This window comes from Rattus rattus, chromosome 3 (genome assembly GCF_011064425.1).
Source record: "Rattus rattus isolate New Zealand chromosome 3, Rrattus_CSIRO_v1, whole genome shotgun sequence".
Taxonomy (NCBI): domain Eukaryota; kingdom Metazoa; phylum Chordata; class Mammalia; order Rodentia; family Muridae; genus Rattus; species Rattus rattus.
Window position 1 is genome coordinate 28,351,929 of NC_046156.1, and position 18,983 is coordinate 28,370,911.

At 39.8% G+C, this 18,983-nt stretch overlaps 1 pseudogene; it reads left to right on the forward strand.

Annotated features, from left to right (window-relative positions):
* Positions 1–26: 26 nt before the first annotated feature.
* On the forward strand, positions 27–17,971 carry LOC116896250 (annotated as a pseudogene).
* Positions 17,972–18,983: the final 1,012 nt, after the last annotated feature.

Genomic DNA, 18,983 nt, shown 5'->3' on the forward strand with positions numbered 1-18,983 from the left:
AGTCTCAACCAACGTGACGACATCAACAAGGGCAGTCAGCATCAAACTTCCCTATTCAAACATCGCTTCTCAAATTTGTGCGATTGTCCTTTTAAACACTGCGTTTGGATCTCTGATATGGAGGTTGGTGCAGGGAACAGCGCCGCCGTTCTGCCGATCTGAAAAACTATGCAGGGTGGTGTGTAAGGCGCAGTGGGAGGTGACGAGCTGGTTTGGAAATAGGGGAAGATACTGACCCGGATGTGCTGTGCCGGCACAGGTTTGAAGGGGAGAAGGTTGGAAACAACAAGATGGCCAAGGTAATTTGGGTCGGCTGACTGCCTGTGCTGAGATGCTGAAGGGAGCTCGCTCATCTTCAATGCGGAAATGTGCTTTCCCTAGCTGACCAGTGCTCATGTGGCTGTATTCTGATTCTCCGGACATCCAGAACACGTGGATATCTAGCGCCACCTTCGCTTTACGTACTGGACACTACTACTTGTTTGACTCAGTTTCCTAAAGTTCTGAGTGTCCAGGGACAGAGAGCTCTGTGAGGGTGATTGTTGTGTGGGGTGTTAGTTACATTTCCTTTGGAATGAATTGTTAAATTTATGGATGCCTCGGTTTGAATGGGAATTTCTAATAGAAATCTCTGTGACCGGAATCATCACAATACATGTCTATATAGGCACAGAGTAATCTTGTAATTGGCATGATCCTGTGTTTGCCTAATCCAGATAATTACGGATTTTACCTATCAAATTAAAAATTGCTAGGCAGTAATACTTCAATAGTTCTGTCTGAGTATGTTTCCGTCCAAAATTTGGACTCCTTTTCAGATGTACCAGATGACTTGGTGTGATGAGAGAAAGATCGCTGGGTATGGCTGGAATGTCTGAAAGGGAAGGGGGAAATGGCTCTGCTTCTCTGCCAGGATCTGTACATCGTTGTCTCATCATGTGCTTTTCTTGTGTCTGTTCACATTATCAGCAGTGTCTGAACTCTTAAAATTTTCTCTGTCCCTCAATGTGACATTTAGGTTTACTGATGCACCCTAGATTGTTTTAGAAAGAATTCCCTAAGTTTTTCAACTGTGTTTGAAAAGCTGTAAGATAAATTTGGAAAGCTGTGGTACACCTGGGGTCTTACGATTTTCACATAGGTTCCTGTCCATGCAAAATGCACAGTTTTCCTCTTAAAGGGTTAAGAGAATAGTTTACTCCAGAGCCGTGTGACTAGCCATGATCTGAGAAAATAGATTTAGTTTAATCCAAATTCCATACTCCAACATGGAATCAGTTTCATGGTTTTACAGAACAAATAATGTCGTTAACCAAGGCAAGTTTAAAATACGTTGGTGTGAGTCTGATAGAGGCATGTGCTATGACACATGGGAGATACTCTATGCACCTAAGATACCTTCTGATGAGATTTTAGCTTTTGGACTGGTAGAAGCTCATGTTCTGCCAAGGCAGTGGGTTCTGAAAGGTTTTTATCTATTGCCAAAAGCTTTGAGGTCCACTATGGAGTGAGGCAGGAACTGACTGTCCTGAAGAGAAAACCAGCCCAAAGTAAGACAGCTACCCCTGAACCTACAAAATCCCAGTCTCTGATCCTCAATGAACTTCCACATGGGCCATCAGTCTCTGCACACACAGACTCCTTCCAAGAGTTTTTCCTTTACAGCCAAACACAGGTTTTGTTTTTTAGGATTTCTCCTCCACAGTCCCTCCCCCTCTCTCAGGTGATCTTCTTGATATTGTCACTCTTCAGTCACACCAAGTGTTTGTGAGCCAGTGACTGGCTTATGGCATTAAAGTACTCTCAGGAAGCATGGGCTTCGGACTACCTTTTTTGCTTGCTGGAATTTTCAATAAGTTTGCAACCGTATCTAGAATAAATAGACATTTCTTAGTTAATGTTACTAATCAGTAAGGAAATTATAACAGTTTATAAAGTGGGAATCATGTGCTACCTTTTACAACAAAACACACTCCTTACAATGTTGAGAGGGTACAGCAGCATAGTCAGACATAACTTACAAGCGCCAAATATTTTTATATATTTAAAATTAAAAAGCCCAATGATTAAAGAGTGAACTTAAGGGTATTCTATGATTCATTTCTGTAATATCTGCATTTTGATGAGTCAGGAATCCTGGAGTTCAAAATTATCCTCTCCTTCATAGTCAACTCATTGTGAGCCTAGTCTATATGAGACCCTCTGTTTTAAAAAGATTCTTAAAGCATAGGTTTTTTTTTTTTTCCCCCACATAGTAACGACTTCTGGTTGGTCTCAGTTCTGAGCACCAGTGACCTGACAGAAACCCATCCAATTGACATCTTCTAATTATGAAAACTTACAAATGTGCTTTAAGACGTTCTATGGAATGTATTTGAAACCTTAAATTCAAATTTTCACTAGCATCCTTTTGTTAATGACTAGATTAACAACTAGATTAGAAACTTGTTTCCATTTGCTGTGTGGGGAAGGACTCCCTACTTTGCCTGCCTTGACCATTCCTCTGTACTTACAGGGAATGTTAGTTATCTTTGCATACTCTTCTCTGTTATTTTCTGTCATGGCCTCATGGAGGTTTCTTCTGAATTTACATGAATCTTTTAAGAACAGCATTGCAGCTCTACAGATGGGAAATGACAACCACATCTACCACTGTCCTTCACATGAGATATCACTACCGTCCAGGCAGTAAGCTGTCATGTTGGGATTCCTTCCTCTTCTTCAGGGAGGAGTCCAGTCTCCTATGATGTACAGTCCTGCCCTTTTCCTCAAAGGCTCTTTTGATTTCATCTAAATATTACAGTGAGTGATGACATGAATGAAGGACTTACTGACTTTAACAGACTGAGTATGTTGGTATTTTGTGTAGCCAGTATCCTTTCCTGGTCCTGCAATACTTTTCCCAACTGTTCCAGGAGACTCCCCAAGCTCCAATATTTGGCTGTAGGTCAGTCAGATCCTCTCAGAGGACACTTACCTCAAGCTCCTGTCTGCAAGACTAACAGTATTACTCATTGTGTTAGGCATTGGTACTTTGCTGTGGAATGGTTCTCAAGTTCTGTTAATCAAGGGTTGACCAATCCCTCAGTCTCTGCTCCATCTTTTCCCCTGCACTTCCTGTAGGTAGGACAAATTTTGGGTCAAAGGATTTTGTGATTGGTGTCCTTATCTCTCCGATAGGAGTTCTGCCTGACTACAGGAGAAAGCCACTGTGGATTCCATATTCCCCACTGCTAGGAACTCAGCTAGAGTCTCCCTCATAGACTCCATGGAGCCTCTTGCATCCCTGGCCTCAGACTTGTCCCAGAGAGCCCTCATTCCCAGTCCTGTCATCAAATTTCATTCATTCTTCTGGCCCTCTCTCCCAGGCTCTCACTACAACGGATCCCCTAACCACCCATGCCCTTCCCTGTCGAATTCCTCACCCACCTCCATCCCTCCATCCATTTCTGATGACTTTTATTTCCTCTTCTAAATGAGATTCAAGCATCCTCCCTTGGGCCCTCCTTGTCATTTAGCTTCTTTAGGTCTCTGGACCTAGCTTGGTTATCCTGTACTTTATGGCTAATATCCACTTATAATTGAGTACATACCATGCATGTCGTTTTGGGTCTGAGTAACCTCATTCAGGATGATGTTTTCTAGTTCCATCCATTTGCTTTCCAATTTCATGATGTCCTTGTTTTTAATAGCTGAGTAGTATTCCATTCAGCCATTGTGGTATATCTGGATTGTTTGCAGTTTCTAACTGTTATGAACAAAGCTGTTAATGTTTTTTTATTTATGTATACAATATACATAGGAGTGAAAATGAAATCACACAAAACCAAACCTCTGGGACCTGTTGAAAGCAATCCTGCAGGTGAAGATTATAGCTCTAACTGCCTGAAACTGTGAGAAAGACCATGGGGAAATGATTGAATAATACATTGAGGAATTTGGCAAAAACAAGAACAAATGTAATTCAAATCCTGTCAATGGCAAATAATTTTAAAAATAATTAGAAGAGAAATAATTGAAACTAAGTCAAAGAAAAAGATTCAAATGATCAACAAATTCACATCAGGTTCATTAAGAAGATAAACAAGATTGAGCGACACTTGACCCAGATCACAAGAGAAGCAGGATCCAAATGATCAGTATCAGAAATGAACGGGAGACATGACAGTGGATACCAAAAAATTTAGACTATCATAAAGGAATATTTTGAAAGTCTTTCCAGTTTAATTGGAAAATCTAAAAGACATCACTCATATCTCCTTCATGCAGACAGCATACAGATGGGTTCGTTTCTTTTTTTTTCTTTTTTCTCTTTTTTTTCCCCGAGCTGGGGACTGAACCCAGGGCCTTGCGCTCGCTAGGCAAGTGCTCTACCACTGAGCTAAATCCCCAACCCCTGGGTTCATTTCTTGATCCCTTCTCCCAGCCTGTGCTTTTGAATGGAGGACAGTGGGTATAATTGTTCTGGTATGTGAGTGTTAATTGTCACTGTGTTCTTCATCTTCAGTGTTGTGTTCTCAGTGGCCCTTTGTGTTTTAGTAATTTTGGCTTCCCATTTCTTTCCAGTTTCTTGGCTATGCTCATCTCTCTCTTGAGCCTACAATGGTTCTTTCTGTATTTTCTTTATGTTTGGTTTGTAAAGTAAAATTTTTCAATGCTTTTTATTTTGTGGATGGTTTTCCCACGATCACTCTTTCAATCACTGTGTGGTGTGCAGTATCTTAGGTTGGATGTCATTGTCTTTTAGGAGTTGGAATGCATTACTCCACACTCCTCTGGCTTTCAAAGTTCCGTATAGGAATTGGCTGATATCCTAATAAATGTGTTCTTTTACTTGCAGGTTTCAGTATGCCACGAGGATTCTATTTTCTGATATCCAATTAAGTGTTATGAGTACTTTTTTATTATTATCGATGTACCTCTCCTTAGTTTCAGGAAGATTTCTTTTACAACCTTCTTGAAATCATATCTGTGTAGTGGTAATTTAGTTATAGTGCTCTGGATTCTTGAATGAAAGTCTCTCTCTCTCTCTCTCTCTCTCTCTCTCTCTCTCTCTCTCTCTCTCTCTCTCCCTCCCTCCCTCCCTCCCTCCCTCCCTCTCATTAATTTTTGATGTGCCTTGGCTAGCATAGAGGTTAGGTACTTGCAATCCTCCCTGGGCCTAGCATATGTTTCCCTCTGGGGTTTCTGGTTTAACACCTTCTAATTCTGTTTTACCTTTGCTGTCCTCTTACCTTCTGGGGAGCTGAACCCATAGGGCTCCTTACCCCTTCCACCTACATTATGGATGATTTTTCTTCAGTAGCTCCTAAGTCTGATTCCGTCTGCCTCTGAGTCATGAGGAATCTGCCTTTTCCCTATCTGTCCCAAGCCCAGGAATCCTAAAGGTCCTACCTCTGTCTGCCCTGCCAAGCTATTGGCTGCTGGCATCTTTATTTACCAATCAGATCCAACTGTGGTAGGGTAGCTCAGTGTCTTATGTACAGACACTATGTTAGCTGTTTTGGGGACCAAAATTAGTGTTAGAATACAAGCAGCATTAGGCCAAACCCACTTCACCTATGCCATTGCCTGGTCTTTTCACCTTGTCTAACATTCCTTGTATGTTTCCTTCCCACAGATTTTTTTTCCTTCATTTATTTCATATTGTATTAGTCAGGGTTCTCTAGAGTCACAGAACTTATGGGTAGTCTCTATATAGTAAGACAATTGGTTGATGACTTACAGTCTGCAGTCCAATTCTCCAACAATGATCAGCAGCAGCTGTGAATGGAAGTCCAAGGATCTAGCAGTGGCTCAGTCCCACAAGGCAGGCAGGCAGGCAGGCAGGCAGGAAAAAAGAGAGAGAGAGATAGACTCTTCCTTCTTGCAATGTTCTTATGTAAATCTCCAGCAGAAAGTGTGTCCCAGATTAAAGGTATGTACCACCATGCCTGGAGCTGGGACTTGCTTTGTGATCTCCTTGCCTTAAGCTCCTGGGATCATAGCCACTTTGCTTCAAGATCTCCATGCCAAGATCCAGGTCAGAAACTTGTATCTCCCAGCCTCAAGATCAGGATCATAGGTGAGCCTTCCAATTCTGGATTGACAACCAGGACTAGCCACTACACATACGCTTAGCTTGTTTTATCCAGGTCATCTATTTCACTTGTAAGTGCTTATATGCTATCTTCTGCCAATTTATTCTATTGAAAAAAAATTTTTTTTAAGTTTTCTTTTAGAATTATTGGGTTAGATTTTGGATTGTTGCTAACAGGGTGTTTCTCTTTATTGAATTTCAGTTTCCGTTTTTTTTTTTTTTTTTTTAGATTTATTTATTTATATACAAGTACACTGTAGCTGTCTTTAGACACACCAGAAGAGGGCATCAGATCTCATTACAGATGGTTGTGAGCCACCATGTGGTTGCTGGGATTTGAACTCAGGAACTCTGGAAGAGCAGTCAGTGCTCTTAACCGGTGAGCCATCTCTCCAGCCCTGAATTCCAGTTTCAAATCCTGAGTTGTGTAGTCATTTCCATTATTGTAAAGTTTTTGCTTGTTTAGGCGTCATATAAGCACTTATACTCCTGAAGTTCATTGTCGTGAATGGCGCTGAGCTGCTTCTTCATGCCTTTTTGAGATGTTTTGTAGTCTTTGATGAAGTTTATGACTGTATTTCTAAAGTCTGTATCCTAGTGCTCATCTAAGAACTCTGTAATGGCAAATATTTGTATCTTGTATGATGGTGGGGGTAAATGCCAGCATGATTTTCTTATATTGCTTATTTTTATATGTGATCTGGCCATATGGTTTTTAGGAGAAAATGCAGGCATGACCTAGCATTTACCCTATCTGCAGCAAACTTAAATGCTGTTTTGTTTGTTTTATGCGCCTGACTTCATAGCAGCTTCCTTTATTTTTTCCAGTTATTAAAGAGCTCTATATTCTTTTAACCCAAATACATTATTTTTCTTTATATTCCCCTTTACTGTGATTCTGAGGTGGTCTTCATATGACTGGATATGAACTTCTTTCATTTGAGTGAACTTTAATTAAATCATAAAAGTAAAATAATCAGGGAATTGTAGTACACATGGTTAATTTGGGATAACATTCAGTGGAGTTAAGGGATGCAATATGGTCACTTTTTTTTTCTCTTTTTTTTCCGAGCTGGGGACTGAACCCAGGGCCTTGTGCTTGCTAGGCAAGTGCTCTACCGCTGAGCTAAATCCCAACCCCGAAATATGGTCACTTTTGACAATATGGCTGATGCTAGATTTGTGAGCACAGTCCAAAAAGAAGAAAGCAGGAAATAGGCTGAGAACAACAGATGAGACTTTTTATTAGTATACACAGAGAGGAGCACCAGCTGTCCTGGAAGTGTGGGATGGTGGGTTGTGTGAGGAGAGAAACCTGGCTTGGACCTTTTAGAGCATCAAGTGAGGGGCTTGGGAATGAGGAATTTGATGCTGCTCTAGGAGACCCTGCTGGCCTGCGGTCTCTCCTCCTTGGTATTGTCTTCTTAGGCAAGACAGATTATCTTGAGAGACAGGTGGTACCCCAAAACATAGTTCTCTGACTTGTAGCAGACAAATAAAATTGAGGAAGGTCAGCTGTAGTCACATAGGAATCCTGTTTTTACAAGCAAGACTATCAGATGGGGCAGGACATTATTATTTCAGACATGAAAAGACAAGTGCCACATGTTCTGTGATCAAGCTTCTTGTGACTGACTCACCTATATCAGGAGCACTTCTGGCTGAGATCACTGGAACTACTCCACTCTGCTTTGTGGTAAAGCAGACCACTCTGACATTACAGGTGACTTTGCCAACTTACCCCTTCTTTCAAGAAACAACTGTCTGAATGATTAACCTGTGTCCACTTTGGGAAACAGTTTGATTGAGGAGAGCCTTCAGGAGAGAAAGTTGGACTTTGTGCCTCATTCCGAAGCCCCTCATTCTGCCCCTATCAATGGGTACAGCCTTCTTTCACCTCTGTTTCTATATTCCTCAATTTCCCATGAGAGCGAGTCTGACTTTCATTGTGTGAGACAAAAATGCATAACTGTCTGTCAAGGGTCAGACTTCCTGTCTCTTCTGTCTTCTGGACCTTTATGCTGCCTCAGAGATCTAAGCAAGTCAGTCACAAGTTGAATCTAAAGGACTGTAAATCAAGTGAGAGATGCAATTTTTTATTCCATTGGTCAGTAATCTCAGGAAGAGGAAACCTGGAGGAATATTGATCAATAGATATTCTTCTTCATTGAGATAAGATGAAGGAATGCTTGGGTACTGATCCTGTCCTGAATCCAAGGGATTTAAGATCTCAAATGGCAAAGTGTGGAATGGGTGGACCAGGGATGAAAAATAAAGAAAAAGGCTTAAAGAAGACAAAAGCAGTAGCTGGGAACAAGACATATTGTTTAAACAATTGACACAAAGGCAAGCCAGTTTATTAAAAAGGACAGCATTCAATATAGTTTTGTTAGACAAAAATGGCCAAGATCACCAAACATCTAAATCATACAATGTTGGCGGTGAGAGCACAGGGTAGCTCAGAAACAGCTGCCTTGGGGCAGAAAACCACAGTCACAGGAGAAGTGTGAGATCCCCGTAACTGACTCCTTCATGGCACTGCATCCTGTGTCAGATTTGCCTGGTCAATTCCACTACTGGATGAAGACAGAGAACTAAAGTTCCTATTGGCCTTTCATGGGGCCTCTGAGACAGTGTTGGTTCAGGATAAGCCCCCACAGTGACAGAACTTACTGTTCAATTTTCTGAACAGTACCATTTTAATATACTTTGATTCCATTTGTCTACAAATTGTTCTACCCATTGGCTGTTCAAACTCCTTATTCTTGGTGCAGTGTCAACTGCATCTCTCTGTACATGTTCATGAAGCCAGCCCTTAGCAAACACTGCATACACTGTATGTGCATCTTCATTATATTTGTCCTGGTGGTTGTACATATTGGCGTTGAGGAGTTCTTTCTCCATCACTGGCTCTCTACCATGAAAATGTACATAATGTGTGCGATATTATATTACAATGATAGGACACTGAAGCTCCACTTTCCCAAGATTTTACTATTTATTTTTTATTGTTCTGGCTAGAGTAGTGTGCACTTGTGACAAACTATACTTACGCGAGTATAGAAATGTCAGTTGAGGAAATACTCTGTAGGCTCAGGCTGTGTGCCACCCCGTAGAGCATTTTCCTAGTGCATGTTGGAGCATGGCACACACTGATATGCAGGGTGGAACTCTCGAGAGGGTAGTCCTGAATTCTATAAAGATACAGGCTCTTAACTACTGAGCCATTTATCTGCCCCGCAACAGTTTTAGTTGACTTTGTTCTCCATTTTTTGGTTCTTACAAGCATGATACCATAGGAGTTTCTAGGACCTTATGTGATCCACTCCACTTAGAGATGATTCCTGTGTTGCAAACAGTACCACATCAAGTATATTTCTTCCTTACTTATGTCAGAAGTGCTTCCAGCTCTCCTCTCATTTAGGGTCACCTTTGGATGTATATGCAGAAGCACTTGATGCCTCTTTGTATTTAGTATTATTGATGGTTATAATTAGCATAATGTGTAAGATAATTGTGGTTATTTCTATCCCAGGATAATTTCCTAATGAATGAGACTCAGAGCATGATTAATTTATTTGCCATTTACCCAATTACTCAGGGATTATTCCTAATCTATTTTTCTAAAGCTAGACTGGCTACTTCCCAATCTGTGCTCCCCAAATTCTTGCTGTTTGAGTGTTTCCAGAATTGTTTCTCCTCCACCAATCTGTCTGATAAGGGGTGGGGCCATTTCACTTGGGCCTTGCTGCTGATCTATCCTGACTACTGGAGACCTGTCCTCACAGCTTTCTCTCCCTCCCTATTTCTCCTCCTCCTCGTGGATCTTTTTGGCAACCCCCCTTGTCCTGTCAGTGAAGCCCTGCCTACCTCTACCGTGATAATTGGCTGTTGCTAGTTATAGTCAATATTTTAAATTGGGGAGCATGTTTTACACAAAAATTGCTGGTGAACTTGTGGGAATTCACTTGTCTTGGGGCAGCCAGATATTGAGGTACAAAATTTAGCATTTGAATACATGGAAGCGCCATACTAACACCAGACAATGATGTCTGATGTTTACTTTTTTTAATTTATCTTTTTTTTTTCAGGATACGCTGTCATTCTGGGATGTGGCTATATATTTCTCTGGAGAGGAGTGGGAATACCTGGGTCCTGCTCAGTGGAATTTGTACAGGGACGTGACATTGGAGAATTACAACAACCTTGTGTTTCTGGGTGAGGATACCTTCCATGACGAATTTTTAATTGTCAGCATGAAAGTTGCTCCCTTTGTACAATATCTCATGGGAACTTCCACGTCCATCAGTGATGTCCGTAGGGCTACTTTTAAAGAAAATAAAAATTATTCATATAGCTTAGAACGATTTCCTCTTGTGTCCATACCTCCCTCTTAAAGGTACCATTTGTATTAGAACATAAGTGGTCCACCTCGAAGAGCACGTCACACGTTTCAGTTATAAAATTCTCCTTGTAACGCGGGGTGTGAAGCTCAGGACCTGCAATTTCCAACTTCCTCCTAAGGATTCTGCCTTGCCCATCAGAAAACACATGAGAACCAGCGCTCTATCCTCCTTTGTTATATCTTCTCGTTCCTTATTCACACAGTCCTGGAGGGACATTTTATTTGCCACATGACCACTGTAACAATGTTGTTCCACTTTTCCCCCAAACAGGTCTTGCTTCCTCTAAGCCATACCTGGTCACACTTCTGGAGCAAAGACAAGAGCTTTCAGATGTAAAGAGACAAGTGGCCAATTCTAAATACTCAGGTATGTCAGGGTAGGATGTCAGAGAACAGTGTGGAAACTCTAAGATTTTATACAAATCCATTGAGATACAATATTCTGGTATAAATCATCTAATTTTAAATTATATATATTTTCTTATTCACCTTATATCCCACTCACTGTCCCGCTCCTGGTCAGCCCCTCCAACAATCCTTCCCTCATTTGCCATCCTTTTCTCTTCTGAGCAGGTGGTTGCTCCCTGGGTATCCTCCCCGCACCCTGGTACTTCAAGATTCTGCAAGTCTAGGCTCTTTCCCACTAAGGCCAGACAAGGCAGCCTAGCTTGTAGTCTATATCCCACATATCAGCAACAGCTTTCAGGATATCCCCCTTTCAGTACCCACATGAAGATAAAGCTGCTCATCTATTGTGGGAAATACTAAAAAATGCCACCATCCCACATTAGGCACCGACTGGCTATTCTCATCTCCTCAGACTCTCTGGCCCGGAGCTCCCGAAATCTCTCTACACAGCTTGCTATGATCCCATGGTAGGTCACTGCCACGCCAGCCCTATGCATCGACCACCCACCTCGCAGTTAGCTGTCACAAATCCTTGTAACCTGGTAAAATCAACACTCTAGAGCCTTGTAATTTGTCACTCAGATGTATATCAGTTAATTCTCAGCCCACAAAATGCCCAAATGAAGAACTCAGAGCCAACTGATATTGATATAAGGTGCCCACTTACATTGGACAAATTGTCCTGTTAAATCCATCTGTTATATAAGCTACCTGTGGCTAATTAAAGCCACATGGATCTGGGTCTTCCTTCTCTTCCTCTGTCTTCCTTCCTTCTCCTCTCTCCGTCTCTCTTTCCCATCTCTAAAATTGTCAGTCCACTTTTTTTCACTGTCCAATCACAGGCTGTTGCCTTATCTTGGGCCTGCTCTTACCCGCATATAGACAGCAACCAACATTTCCCCCTTTTTGTCCAGTTAAAAGGCTCTTTCCTCTCAAATATAAATTGAATACAATTATTACCATTTGTAAATTATAAAGTATAAGATACACCTAACACCCAGTCCATCATTTTTGTCAATTAAGTAGAACACTCAGTTATCTATCCTAACTTAAGAAAGGCTTAAAATCCATATGTTATGTCCTGGCTAGCTTGTATACTATCTGAACACTATCCAGTTAAATATGTTTGCTCAATACTAAATAGCCTGGGTAGGCTATGCGACTATAATTAGTCTTTAACCCCATCAGAAACCTGAGAACAACCAATACTCCCTGAAAATATAGGAAGCCTAACACAGCTTCTAGAACCGAGACAAGTTGTAGAGACAACTGCCTACCTACACAGCCCCAGTATGTCAGGAAGTTGGAGCATCACTCTTCAGCCTTGTGGCCCAGGAATCTGACAGACCTTAGTGAAACAGGAATTATTAAGAATTAGCTTATTCTGTCTTGGTAGAACTAAGGTGTCCTAACCTGTAATTTGTGTCCTTTTGAGGACAGTACAGGTCTGTAGGAGAAATAGGCAATTTCTGCCCTGTGGCCATCTGACCACAATGTACCTCACCTGCAAGTACATGCTCAGTTTCTTCTTTGAATCCACAAATGGGGAGCTGTTAGGAGCAGATATGTCTCAACAAATGATAAATAACATTAAATGTCACATTCTGTGGATGTTTGACATTTTTGAAAACTATCTATCTATGTAAAGTAATCTGGACTGTTGTCCATAACTACCCTCAACTGTTTCTAAATCAAATATCTTGTAAGAACCCTAGCAGTTAACTCAGAGCCAAGAATTTGCTATGTGGCCCTTAACTTGTATTGCTTAATCATTCCAGATTAATTTATAATAACAGTTACGGAAAGACTGGGTCTAAGCCTTGTATTGTTAAATTTATTGCATAGGCACAGTGCCTATATGAGAGTAAGAATATTAATCTCGATTTTACATCAATAAGAAATTCATACCAATGACAACCTTAAATTTGTATCAAATAAATTCTGTACCAAAGTAAGGAATTATGACTTCAACTTAGTAACTATTATAAATATTTCTATCAAATGAGATTATGGCTACATAATCAATTCTAGCTCTTCCCTCCATTTTCAAATCATGACCATTGTTAAATTCCCCAGAAAGAATAACTTCCTCTAGACCGATAAGGCAAGAAAACAGGGCAATGACTCTTCATGACTACTTCTAGCTGTATATGGGTGTTGAGATATTTTTGAGTGGGGAATAGGGAGAATCATTGTTTGGCCTTAAGAAGGCCACACCAACAATTGTTGTAGTCACTGATATCTGTCCTAACTGGATCTGGCTAAAAGTCCCTGAGATCAGGAGTTTAAGCAGGTCAGTTCAGCATGTTTGGCGATGAGACTCACCAAAGTGTACATTCTGTAATATACAAAACAATACAATCTCAAAACAAAATTTAAGTATCATCAAGATATCTGTATGGGTTGCATCAGTCTGTGTAGGACATACAGACTGGTTAGGATGAAATTCTGCTCCTTTTTGTTTTATTCTCTTGAATCTAGTTTTTCCAGGGGTCTCCCTCTATCAAATTTGATCCATATAGCTCTGGAAGATGTCCAGAGCCTAATCACCTTTTCTAAAAACAGAATAATTAAACCTTTCTCCCAAATCAGCATATCCTTCAGCCGGCCACGAGAAAAGCTTGTATCTTGTATTCTCTCCCAGAGAAATAATATAACTGCAAAACTCAAAATCACACCCATTTTGAATTAAAAAAATTCCAAAGCCAATGAGGTAAACTAAAGTGCTGTGTGAGGCTATTCGCAGGCTTCTCTGATTTGTCATGCCAGGAAAGTAACCCAAAATTCCAGTGCCACGCACATTAGAGAATATGAGTTTCCTGCAGGCTGTATTATACCGTTATCTGTTATGCTTTCTACCTGGAGCTGTAGACTTATATTTATTAATACCTTTTATAGTAGGTAATTACCACTGCTCTCTACTTGGAGACAGTGACTAATTTTTCCCTATCCTAGTTCCGAACTGCAGGTGAAATTCCCCATATGATTCAGACAAACTCTCTATATAAATTTTTCTTAAAAATAAACAAACCAGCCTTTGAATGAAATCATACTCCAATCAACATCTTCTAAGGAAGCAGGCAGCTTCCGTTCTCCAGCTCTCTGACTCAGAGAAGCCATCTTGTTTGTTTTCACATTAGGGAACCTCAGAGCCTATGAGCAGAGACTCCCCCTGTGTTTCTTTGTTTTAAGGTTCTTGAACTTGAGTCCACATGATTTGTCTCAGGGTTACCTTTCTCTCACTTAGAAAATAAAACTCTAACTCCAGACCGATAATCTTAAATTTCTAGTGAATTCTTGCCTAACAGGTTGCTACATATGAGCCGTGAGGCCTAGGTCCAGCCCATGTATGTTCTTTGATTGGTGGTTCAGACTCAGAACCCCAAGGATCCAGGTTAGTTGACTCTGTTGGTCTTCCTGTGGAGTTCCTATCTGCTTTGGGTCTCACAATCTTTTCTCCTATTCTTCTGTAGGAGTTCGCAAGCTCTATCCACTGGCTTTGGGTGTCTGTATCTGTCTGAGTCAGCTCCTGGGTTGAGACTATCAGAAGACTACATGCTCGTTCCCATTTAAAAATCTAATTTTCTGTCTTTTTCTGTCAAAGGAGGGCATAATCTAACATTTAGAATGTTTTGAGTCTCATTATCTTTGATTTCTTCTACCATGAGATTAACCTGTGTTTTCCCTGGCAGCCAAAGCTCTGTCATTTCTATGTAATCTTTAACTTGGGCATTTATTTATTTATTTTTTGTAAGATATATGTACATGCATTTTTAAAACTGTTTTTAAATAGAGTTTTCTCTATCTCAGCTAGCTCCCACATGAATGAGACAGAGACTCTAAGATTTACTTGGTATGCTTTACAGCACAGTTACTGGAACATTAATAATTGGGTCTAATTCTCTAAGGTAATCTGGCTAGTTCCCAGGCAAAGTACCCATGACGTTTGCATTTTAGTACTTGTCTGGCTCTCTGAGCTTCAGGGGATTTTCCATTATTTTTGTCTGGACCCCTTCCTTATAGAGAACACCCGCCTCCCACCCAACCTCTCTGTTCTTCCCTGGGATAGCAGAAGTGCAGCATGTTCTCTCTTCAGCCCAGCCATTGGCTGATCAACTTTTATTGATAAGTTAGAGCATAAATGGGGAACAATGTTTACACAAACTTAAGATGAGATTCTAAGAATGGGCACTACAATGCCATGTGTGGGTGGCACAAACATATGGGGCAGAAAAAACAAGCATTTGAATAATACATGGATAAAATGCACAAAACCATTATGCCTAAAGATATGCATAAAACTCTTTTCTTGAATCTTTAATGTTTTTAAGGAAAGTCTTTTTCAGTCACCTTTCAAAACTTCCAAAACAAAACTCTCTACTTAGACTATAGATATAATATTATATATACATATACTATATAAATATTGTTTATTCTGGTGTTTTCCAAATTAGACTAATTTATCCTTTGTTTTTAAGCTACTAGTGAAATTTGTGTCTCTTTAAGGGGCTGATTTGCATTTGCATAATGCCATTGTGGTTTTTCTTTGTTGATATTATGCTTTTGTACATGTTTGATTTTGTTTAAAATTCTATTCCCTCCTTGCTCTATGTTGCCATAGTCTTTTTACTTCAAGGAAGTCTACATGATTTTCACTTATTCTGAGTTTTAATTTGTAATTTACTGACTTCAGGTACAGAAAATTGAGTGTATCTTATCATTTATACAGATAAATGCGAGTATGAGTAAATGTTGGTTTTTAAAAAGACAATCAGTATAAATATACAGATTTTTGCTCTGTTTTCATTCTTTTCTCAACTCTTACTCAGCAGGGGGAAAATACTATATCTGCAAAGAATATGGCAAAGTTTTTGAGGGGAAAAAAGTATTTCGAAATCACCAGATAATTCATTTAGGAACGAAGCTCAACAAGTATGAAGAATGTGGCAAGTCTGTCCGTTTTTCATCCCTACTTTCTGAACACAAAAGAATTCATGCAGGAGAAAAACCCTACAAGTGTGAAATATGTAGCAAGGCCTTTCATGTTCCATCCCAACTTTTTCAACATAAGATAATTCACAAAGGAGAAAAACCCTACAAATGTGAAGTATGTGGCAAGGCCTTCTGCATTCCATTATTACTTTCTAAACATAAGGTAATTCATATGGGAAAGAAACCCTACAAGTGTGAAATATGTGGCAAGGCCTTCAAATTGCCATCAAGGCTTTCAAAACATGAGAAAATTCATATAGAAGAGAAGCCATACCAGTGTAAAGTATGTGGAAAGGCCTTTCGCTCTCCATCATTACTTTGTGAACATGAGAGAATTCATACAGGCGATTTACCCTGCAAGTGTGATATATGTGGCAAGGCCTTCCGTTATCCATCATTACTTTCAAAACACAAGGTAGTTCATACAGAAGATAAACCCTACAAGTGTCAAGTATGTGGAAATTTCCTCCGCTCTCAATCATCCCTTCATGAACACAAGAGAATGCATATGGGAGAGAAACCCTACAAGTGTGAAATATGTGGCAAGGCCTTTGAATATCCATCAAGAGTTTTAAAACATAAGAATGTTCATTCAGAAGAGAAACCATACAAGTGTAAATTATGTGGAAAGACCTTCCGCTCTCCATCAGCATTTCGTGTACACAAGAGAAAGCATCCAGGAGAAAAACCATAAAACTGTGAAGTATGTGGCAAGGACTTCCATTATCCAACAATACTTTTCAATAAGAAAATTCGTACAAGGGAGAAACCATACAAGTATGAAGATTGTGGCAAAGCTTTAAACTATCCATCCATACTTTCTAAACACAAAAATAATTCATACAGAAGAGAATCCCTAAAATGTGAAGTATGTCGCAAGGTCTTCAATTATCCATCAAGACTTTACAAACAAAACAGAATTCATACATGGGAAAAACCTTACAAAATCCTTACAAATATGAAGTATGTGGCCTGGCCTTCTATTGTCCATACTTTCTGAAAAGAAGAGAATTTATACAGGTGAGAAACCCTAAACTTGTGATGTATCAGTCAAGTCCTTCAGAACTTCCCAGATTCTTTCTCCTCATTTGATAATTCATTCTAGAGAGAAACCATACAAAAGTGAGGAATGTGGAAAAGCCTCCTCTACAAAGTCATACCTATATCTACAAAAATTAGCTCACAATGTAGAGAATATTTACAAATCAAAAGAACCTGGCAAAATGGCCAACAAATTTAGGGATCATCAAAGAATTCATTCTGGAAAGAAATCATACAAACGTGGCAAAAACTTTTGAAGTTCCATTGCATGGTATGAACACAGGATAATTCCTATTGGAGATAAACACTACACATGTGAAGAATGTGGCAAACACTATTATCAGTCTTCTGGTCTTAAGCAACATCAAAGAATCCATCTGTGAGAGACACCACACAAGTGTGAAGAATGTGCCAAGGTCTTTTGGAATTAGTGTAAACTTGAGGAAAACATAATTCATACTAGACTGAAATGTCACAAATGTGAAAAATGTTACAAACCCTTAAATAAGCTTTCTTATATTTTTTAACACAAGGTAGTTCAAACTGGAGTGAAATAGTATAAATGTTAAAATGTTCATAAAATCCTAATACTTCTCCAGACCCTAAAAGTTATCTTTGTTTTAGAATTGAAACCCTTATTCTATACCAGTATGTAGAAAAGTAATCACTTGTTTTTATGTTGTAGGAACTCATGGTTAAGAAATTGCCTTGAGTCTCACATGACATATGGACTGTAGTATTTCAAAGTGTTATAACTGTTAAATCCTTTGTGAACCTTTCGAGTTGTAGCCTATTTTACTTATGAAGTGAAGGTAAGGTTGGGGAAAATGTTATCATTTAAAACTTTGTGGATAGAGCTAGCATGTTGATTTGGGAACAAACTTAATTGCCAACAAGACCCATAGCCGTGTTAATATTCCCAGTACCCACAAAATAAAAGAGGTAATTATCTCTGAAGGTTGTCCTCTGACCTCTATGCATTGGTCCCCACACAAACAAAAATTTGTGTACCTAGCAATAAATAAACTTTAACTATGCTTTTGAAATGACTTTGTGTTTTATGTGGACAAGCATCTAATTTTGTTGACAAGAACTAATTCTTGTGTCTCAATTGTTAGCACCATGAGTTCTAGAATCATTGGAGTTGCAAGCCTCTTGTTGATTTGTAGGATTTATCTTGATTAGTTTACTTGATTTCAGAAGATCTGTTGATTGTGATTGGAAGCCTGTTTGCCTGAGATGTTGTAGTATAAAATAATACCTTGAGAGCAACTATTCATCAATGTCCTGCTTCCTGACTATGGAAGGAACATGACCAGCTGCTTTAAGTTCCTGTTGTTTTAACTTTCTCACTATGTGTTATAGTTTAAATAGGAATTTGCCTAAGGGCTCATAGATTTGAATGCTTAATCATCAGGATTAAGCACTGCTGGAAAAGGATTAAGAAGTGTGGCATCATAGGTATGTGTGTCACTGGGGCCATATTTGAGAATTCAAAGGTCAGACCCATTGTTCCCCTCTTTTAATGACTGGGTCAGTATTGATAATTCTCAGCTACTTCTCAAGCTCAATGTCTGCCCGCATTCCAACCTGCTCCCTAGCTTGCTCCCCTCAATAATTATGGACAGACTTCTGAAACTGTTAACAAACCCAATTAAATTAAATGCCTTCTCTTATAAGAGTTATCCTGGTTTGGTGCCTCTTCATAGCAATAGAACACTGAGTAAGACTCCATTGGTTGTGATGGTTTGTATAAGCTTGGCCAGCAGAGGGTCTCTATTAGGAGATGTGGCCTTGTTGGAATAGGTGTAGCACTGTGAGTATGGGCTTAAGACCTTCATCCTAGCTGCCTGGAAGTTAGTCTTCCACAAGCAAGCTTCAAATGAAGGTGTAGAACTCTCAGCTCTGCCTGCACCATGCTGGCCTACATGCTGCCATGTTCCCACATTGATGGTAATGTACTGACCCTCTGAACCTGTAAGGCAGCCCCAAATGTATGTTGTCCTTTATAAAACTTGCCTTGGTCATGGTGTCTGTTCACAGCAATAAAACCCTAAC